Here is a 7,439-nt window from a genome sequence, read left to right as displayed (position 1 = left end):
GGTTATTTTTTGCTTATAGGTGACATAAGCACTTAACCTTCAGAAGATGGACGACTCCTCATGTTCGTGTTGATAGAAGAACTTAAGGTCAGTGAAAACCTCTTATGGAAAAACTTTTACAATTAAAATGTAAACAAAAGATAATCCAGTGTGTTTCACAGCCCGTTGCGATATACTTGACACAGCAGGAAGACATAGAATGTGCTCCCAAGAACGACGACAAAAGGAGGTCAGTAGCAAGCTTATTGTTTGGACTGATTTTCTGTACTCTGGCCTGGTGGACAGATGTACAGAAGGCAAACCTATTTTGTGACAGGGACAACTCTAGGTGCTGCAGCCAAACCAGTTCAAGGTAGCAGTGATGAGAGGTCTAGGCGAAGTCTCAAGAGCTGGTGAGCTTGTAAAGGGTCCACAATGAGAACACACAATGGGTAATCACAAATTACACTTAGACAGTATGTATATAGTTATTTATTTATGGCCAAATATCACTATGAAAAATGACCACTAACAGATAGAAGTATCTCACAACACTAATAATAGATTACATATATACAGTCACCAGAGTAGGGCATAATACAAATCAAACCCCTGTAAAAGAAAGTACAGATTAATGTATGCACTACAGGTCCAAAGAGAATTAATCCTAACTTCAAAAGTCCTTCCCTAAATCTTCTGGGCCTTATGCCCAAAAGTTCAGGAAAAGTTCTGACACAGTTTGTGATGCAGGAAAACATGAAGGCATAGTCTCTGGGGTCCAATGGACAGTTCCAAAGGTTAGAGGACAGTTCATTCTAATAGAAGTGCCCTCAACTTTCAGAAGGCTTGCACGAGCAAGCAATGGCAAAGCCAAAGTATAGCAAACATTTTATAAAAGTGAGGAAAACGTTTAAAGGGAGTTTAGGGGTGGTTAAGAACCACTGTAACTCACCACCTGCACTCAGATTCTTTGCAGGACATGGCAAGTTGATGGAAGTAGGTCTGAGGTTGCTTTTCCCGCCATCATCCTCAGTCCTTGATATGCAGGGGTTGCAGGTTCGAGCAGATTTCCGGCCGATGTCTTTCGCTAGTGCAAGGACTCTTGGATGAAGAATTCAGAAATAACATGATGCAGGACCCCTCTCAGGACTGGACTCGACTCAGGTAAGCTGTTTTGGACGGTGGTCACCACAGCACGGCGACGCAAAGGGACTCACTTGTCGCTGTCAGACTTTCTCTCCTATCTCAGGTCCCCTTAAAGCTAGGAATTCAAAATTTCACCGAGGTAAGTCTTGTAGAACAAGCGGAGGATCCCCTAAAATCCAGGCCTCAATGCGCAAACAGCAACATCGGCAGTACGGCAGCCCTAACCCAGAGCTGGTCAGCCACAGGACGGTCCTGGGGCACTTCCGACGGCTCTTCTTCACAGGGTACCGAGCAGACGTCAGGAATGGATGTTCTCTCCACTTCTCGAGTCACAGATCCCTCACCAGACTGAGCAAGATCAATAGAAAGACAGGGCTCCACAGGGACAGCAGCATAAATTGATCACCAGGCCTCCATCAGACGGGTCCCCGGTCTCTTCACGGGTCTCTAAATTGGACAGGAGGCTTGGCTCCATCAGCTTACTCCAGGATCTCTGAAGAGAGGGTGCAGGGGTCCTCTTCTTATCCTAAAATCCCTGCAAGAGCTGAAACTCCCACTAGCCAATAGTAGAACTAGCCCCGCACTCACCCCAGCAGTGGTCCAATCAGGAACATTGGCAGGAACACTGATGCATAACACTCCGACAAACTGAAACCAGTTTGTGGATTGGGACCAGACAGTCGCAGCCCGCATCCTGTCAGCAAACACACATAGCCCTCAAGTAGCCTGCAAAAAGCCTCTGCTTTCCCGGGCCCTGGAAGTCTATTTAAGGATTTTCCTGGCTGCACAGGCCAGGAAAAAGGCTAAAAACAAGATGGCCAAAGGACAAGCAAAAAACCATGTGGCATGGCAATGTTTGGACACTAGCCACAGTTAGTAGCCAAATGCGGTAAACTAAAACGAAAAGCACCAAAAAATTGTAAAGTCACTGCTGCCACCAGCTTGTCCATTTAGCACACCTAGAGTAACCAAAAATCATTTGAGTGTTAGTCTAGGGCAAAATAAAAGTGTACCCCATTGTACTGCTTTGTAAGATGCATTGTACAATGGGGTACAATGATAAGTTATTGAGCTTAGGGCCATTTAGTAACGTGCATACAATGGATGGGTTCGTAAAATAACTCTGAGTCCAAATAACCGAACCAACTCAGGAAGATGGCAAAGTTCTGTTTTATTAACAATTATCTAAAAGAGGGAGCTACAACGAACATCAATGGAGGTTCGCGATCTTTTCATAAAACATACATTTTATGCTAAAAATACATCAGAGGTGATGTCCTACTACTTGGCAAATAATGAAAAACCTACTGGGGAATGTAATTGGCTTAAGGGGAACATCTAAGTATACTTCACAAGGAAATGGGATTGTGATTAGCTGTCCACTGTCAGGTGGACAATATATGCCTACCTCTAAAACATGTCATCTTCACAACCATTAATTACACAGTTTTCAATTGGTCTTCAAACTATAAGGTCCTTTATTATACGGACCTCTCTAATTGGTTGGCATGCTTGAGATATGTCTGGAACATTCGGTTCACTTAGCAGCACATAAGCCCAGACCCAGATGCAAGGAGGTGGGCCTGACCCCCCTCCCTATCCAATTAGCCCAACAACTCATCGCCCATGTCTTCTGCCATGAAGATTGTCTTTGAGCTTGGCCTTGCAAAGTGTCCTTGTCTCTGGGAATACATGGGAGTGCAGGTACTCATTATTATTATTCTAGGACTCCAAGTTCAACTCTATTTTCTACCTTGGCTCACGTGACAGGAGACCATGATTTGGTCCATTTTGCAGTTTTTAAATGTCTTAAAATGAATAAAAACTTGCACCCCCGGTGTTTTTTCTCTGCACCTTAACAAGGGATGATTAATCCTTCACACGTTCACTCCTTTCAAGAATAGATAGCCAACCTTGGCTGCTTCAGTTTTGATACCAGGCCAGACAGCCTCACCATGCAGCTCCACGATTTCAGCATATTCGTGCTGCGACACAATTCTCGCCTTTTCTCTTCATGGGTCCTGGCTTACTAAATTCATGACACTGATGTCCAGCTCCTGTACATTGGTGGCCCTGCCTGCATTCTATTCCCTACATATCGCCAGCTTCTATGATTACTTAAACCACTTGCGTTTCAGCATCTGTGCACTTATAGAACGGTTAATTTCTCTGCAGCACTTCATGCAGGTGTTATCTTCTTTTTCGTACTTAAAAGTTCACTTGACTCTTTACTTCGTCATTAGTTTCTTGTAAGATCCATGCATCCTCTTCAGCCAACATCCTGGGATGTCGCACATGTCTCATGTGACGTCACTATCTTCTTTGTTGCTCTCTTTCATATTTCATGAAGGAGTTCCTCCCTCAGATTGTCATCTCTTCGGGGATACATTCGATAGGGTTGTCTCAATGGGTATCTTCTTTCGAAAAAACATTGCAGTATTGGCACAACCGCTGGTGTCAAACACGGCACAATCTCAGACTTCCAACATATAGGAGGTAGGGTGTGGCATTTCCTGCAGAGGCATGTAACTGCTCTTCTACATTACCACGAGTGATAACAAGTTACTAAAAGTTGTAAATAAGTTACAAGACTCAGGGAAACAATGTTTCCCAGTACTGATAGCCTGAAGGACAGGTCAGTTTCCCCATAAACGATGAACACAAGACAGTGTAGTGAAGCCTGAGGCTTCACTCCATTGTAAAAAGTACAGGCCAGGATTAAAAATAAAAGCAAAAAGTGTGGGGGTACTAAAAATGGAAGGAAAGGTGCAGTAAAGAGAAATCTTTCCGAACACCTATGAATAAAAATGGTTCATAGTCATTTTTTCGAATTCAAAAATGTCAAAGTAATTTTTTCGAAAAAATAATGTTGAAAAAAAAGTCGCATTTTTTTTAATACGTTTTTATCCGAAATGGGGGGGTTCCCCTCCAACCCCCCCCTTTTTTTGAAATTTTTTTGTTTTACCCATTTTTTTTTATTCCCGGACCCCAAAATAAATATATAATTTTAAAAAAAGGAATTCGACTTTTTTTTTCGACATTTTTTTTCTCGAAAAAATGACTGACCACCAATAAAAATACTGGCAGTCTAAGGATGCCAAGAAGGGTTCTCCAACTCATTTTTATTTTGTATGTGTTTCTCTGTCCAATGAATATCACCTAGACGGGTTAGTGAAGAGATTGGATCTCTGTATATAGACAATTGCTCTCTGTCCTGACAAAGGCCTAGTAGAGAAATGACATGAGATCGCAATGGATGGGCAGATCTTGAGAGAAAAGAATGAAATGCTATGTGTCGAAATCTGTTTTAAAAACATCCTGTGTTGGATGAAATACAACATTGTGATATCAGAAAAAGGCAATCCGTAGGGAAATTGTTGGGACATTGTTTCTTTTTTCTCCAGTGTCTAAAAAAGAGTGAGACTCTCCAAACAGAAAAACAGTGTGTACTTAGCGACCTGAACCCAGTGGGCTCATGGACACCTCACTCGAGAACTTTAGAGCAAAGAATCAAATATTTTTGTGAAAACCACTACACTCCCTAGTTTATCATGTGCAAACATGAATACAAATTCTAGAAATGGTGCTGTATTTGCACATATGGTACTTTAACGAACTGCTAATCACACTATTGCACTCTAGAATATTAAATGCATATGTCTTGTGAGTTATTTTACTAGATGAGTTGTAACAAGACGAGATATGTGTCTCGGATAAAATGAATACATTTTGAAAAAGGTTGGAGTCTCATATGCAGTTATTTAAGTAACTGGCTGTAGATGCATTAATCAGCTCTGTAATTGAAATACTGGAGGAGGGGGTAGTTTGTGGTGTGTGTAGTGCTATGATTTGTTTAATCCCTGTTATAGCACAAGTTCCCTGTAAACAGAAAATTAAGGGATTGACCTGTTGTCAGAACTTCCACCATTACCACCACTTCATCCCTTCTCCACCTCCTCTTGTTTTTCACATGATTGACATCAACTTCCTCGCATATGAGTCTGTGACTTGGCTGTGGAAATCAGACACAGGGCTCAAATCTCGGGTGAGATTGGTTCACCAAATCTTTAATAGCAGGGCTGCAGGTTGAAAACAGGAAAGAAGAACAGACAGTTCCCATGTGTAGAGCCATCTTAACCACTATTGGGGCTTGAAGCACAGACAGCTTTGGGGACCCCCTCCACTGAAGCAAAGAAATTAAAGGATCCAGAATATCTGCCCCGATCTCCTTCGTTGTGAACATAAGCCATAGCTTGATATGCTGGCTTGCAACAATAAAAATATGTCTGGGTACCCTTTTAGTCCCCTTCCCCTCTTCATTATTGCTGTGATCAGAATTTTTTTTAAAGTAGCATTTTAAGGCCAAGTTTAGCAGTTCATGGCGAGGGTATGTGTGATCTAGCATTTTTTTGATTTTTTTTTTATCAATAGCAGTCGCAGGGAAGGCATACAGACTGTAGTATTCAGATCACAGATCGCATAAAAAATGTGCTTGGAAAATACACAGGACTCAGATTAGCAGCCCCACAAAAAGCAAATGTGCTCAAGCATGGATAGAGGAGACCAGCTGGGCTAAAGGAGAAAGCTGCACATACAATAGCATAGATAGTGGATGGCGATTAGAAGCTACCAGAAAGGTGTCTGTATGCAGACAGAGATTAGAAGATGGATATGGTTTTCAAGTGATGTTGCCATTCGAGATCAAAGAAACAACTGGCTGTAGTGTGCAATATATCAATGCTCACTAGTATTGTAAAGCAACACTCTGGCCTGTGAAATCGTTTTTTGAAGATCATAAGCTAAGAGCAAAATCGTTCAAAGGCTGACAATTTTGAAAGGTTAAGGAACTATTTTTACAATGTAGGCAATATGAGATTAAGTGAGATACCCAGGATTACACATTGGTTAAGGTGTGAACCAGGGATGGCTCAATCTGCAATTTCTGCTCTATACCACTTTCTTTTCCAGTTCTTACCACAAGCAAGGTGTAATTCTGTGTTAATGTTTGACTTTTATGAACTGAAATAATTCCATTTCATCTAACAATTTTTATTTTTTTATTTTTCCGCCCCTATGTAACTGAATTGAAAAGTACACAAATCACATAACCCAGGCCTTGCAAATTATTAAAAATGTCACTAGCCCTACAGCACTAGTTACTTACTAAACCTTTCTTGCCCCAAATAAGTATACTTGCCCTTCCAAAAATGTTTTTTAAAAGGCACCCTTTTTAGTTAAATGGTAATTTTACCATCAGTAAATATCATAATTGTGGCAATGCTGTCACCAAGGGCCAACCACACACAGTGACAGTTTATTTGCTATGTACATTGCTCTGCCGTAAATAGCCAATTAAACATTTCTACATCCTTGTACTTGCCAAGAAAGGCGAGGACAATGGAAATGTTGCGAGCCCAGCATAATTTAGCATGTTTAAAAAGAAAACGGCATGGAAGCATTTTGTGGAGAATGGGAACTATTCTAAGGGAAGTACACAAGTACCAGCATACAATTTATGTGATCTTAAACATTTCATCTAGGTTTCTCCTAGTGTTTTAACGCTTTAATTACACCCAAAGGACAGGCTTGTTGCTTGGTATTTATGATGTGCGGAAAAACCTTTGGCTTGTACAAAACAACTAATGTTTTTTGGTTTCAAATAAGCATACCTTAACACATGCTTGGCAGAGGTCTGTGATATCTTGTCCACTCTCTTTTGTCTTCTGTCTCTCCTGAATGATCAGGTGATAGGTTAAACAATGCCACCAGTATTTGCAAATGTAAACCTTTTCACAGAGGACAGCACAGTACTCTCAGTGACATAAAATGATTTCATCCAGGTTCATTAACATCTGTTGACAAAGCCAGGATTCCAGAATGGACGCTTTGGTGCCCAGGATTTGCAAACCTAATCACTTCTCTGGCCTGACACTTTATGCTTCTCATTGTGGGGGCCATCTAGGTTTTATCACCCCTCCCTCCCTCCTTGTGAAGGAACCCACTTCTAGAACGTTACCACTCTGCTATGTCAGTTTTTATAGCACTCTTGTGCAGGTGCATTGGTGATACCAGCACCTATTGTGCTACAAAACAAAAAACATATACATTCAGGAGAATCTACTTCAGACATACGAAAGGCTGTGTCAGCCTTTCTGGAATTTGGGTTTGTAATCTTGTATATGAACACAAATCTATGCAATGAGTGCTTAACACACTGATCTTTCCTGTGAACCATAGTGGCACTCAAATTTACCAACGTGGATTGCAACTTTGTCTATTGCACATAATCAATATAATCACCACAGAAAGGTGAG

The sequence above is a fragment of the Ambystoma mexicanum genome, chromosome 3q, assembly GCF_040938575.1.
Source record: "Ambystoma mexicanum isolate Mex_15411 chromosome 3q, UKY_AmexF1_1, whole genome shotgun sequence".
Taxonomy (NCBI): Eukaryota; Metazoa; Chordata; class Amphibia; order Caudata; family Ambystomatidae; genus Ambystoma; species Ambystoma mexicanum.
This window is presented reverse-complemented; position numbering follows the sequence as displayed.